Source organism: Bos mutus, chromosome 9 (assembly GCF_027580195.1).
Source record: "Bos mutus isolate GX-2022 chromosome 9, NWIPB_WYAK_1.1, whole genome shotgun sequence".
Lineage (NCBI taxonomy): Eukaryota > Metazoa > Chordata > Mammalia > Artiodactyla > Bovidae > Bos > Bos mutus.
In genome coordinates this window covers 101586919-101588038 of record NC_091625.1, presented here as the reverse complement: position 1 = coordinate 101588038, position 1120 = coordinate 101586919, and positions in this window count along the sequence as shown.

Below are 1120 nucleotides of genomic sequence, written 5' to 3'. Positions count from 1 at the left end.
GAAACAGCTTTTTCAGAGTGGAGCTTGAAGCTACTAAATCTCCTGGCTCAGACAGACGCAGCGCGTGATGACAGAGTCTCCTATTTAGCATCTTTCTCCCCATCCCCCCAGATCAGACTCTAGGGGTAACAGAAAAATGACAAATTTCATATGGTACTATCCAAAAGTTTCCCACAAGATTAAAGAGCCACACCCTAATGACTATTCCACTGAAATGATTTTAAATCATTTAACGATTTAATGATTTAATTAAATGATTTTAATCATTTAAATCACAGAAATCTACCTCCTATCGAACAATACAAAAAATAAATCACATATCTGACAGATTCCAGAGGGCCAGAACAGAATTCTAATGTTTACAGAAAGTGACTGTTCACAGACGTGACATCCAAGAGACACGTTTTCTGAAGCACACCGGGGGCTTCTGAGAGCAGACTGGTCTTCATCAGCACTGTTTCCTCACACGGACCGCGGAGAGCCACGCCTGACCAAGACCAGCGCCCACAGCTGGGGCTGACAGAGGGGCTTCCAGGCCGCCCTCGCCCTCATTCTGCCTTGCTTCCTCTTGGGGTTCATGGCTCAGCTTCACTGAAATTTTATAAAATCAGATTCTAATGCTGTATAACCTAAATACTTACATTATCATCTCCCTTCGCATCTCAGAGCCCAGTAAGCACGTGTGAAGTCTGTAGACTCATGAAATGACAACCTGGTATACAAACCACAAAGTCTGTTCACTTCTTGAGATCAATAAGTTCTAATTTGCTCCTTTTATTAACAAAGGCGACTCTTAATAAAAAGTTTGAGTTGAAATTAAAAAGTACAGAATTTAACGGTCGGTCACAGCTGTGCTTACCAACAAGCACGCCTTGCTTCCCACAGCTCTTTTTAACACTCAGGACCACGGTGTCAGCACCTGTACAGACAGCAGCACGGGGGGCAGACACACACCAGACTGCACCAAACTCCATCCCCGGCTCGACCCTGAAGGGCCCCAGTGAGACTGCAGTGTGTAAAACTGGTCATCTGGGTCTGGTCTTAGGCCATGACCACCGTTTCAGTCCAGTGTGGATTTAAATTAACCAGCTTACAGATCTGAAATGAAAGCACTGCTTCG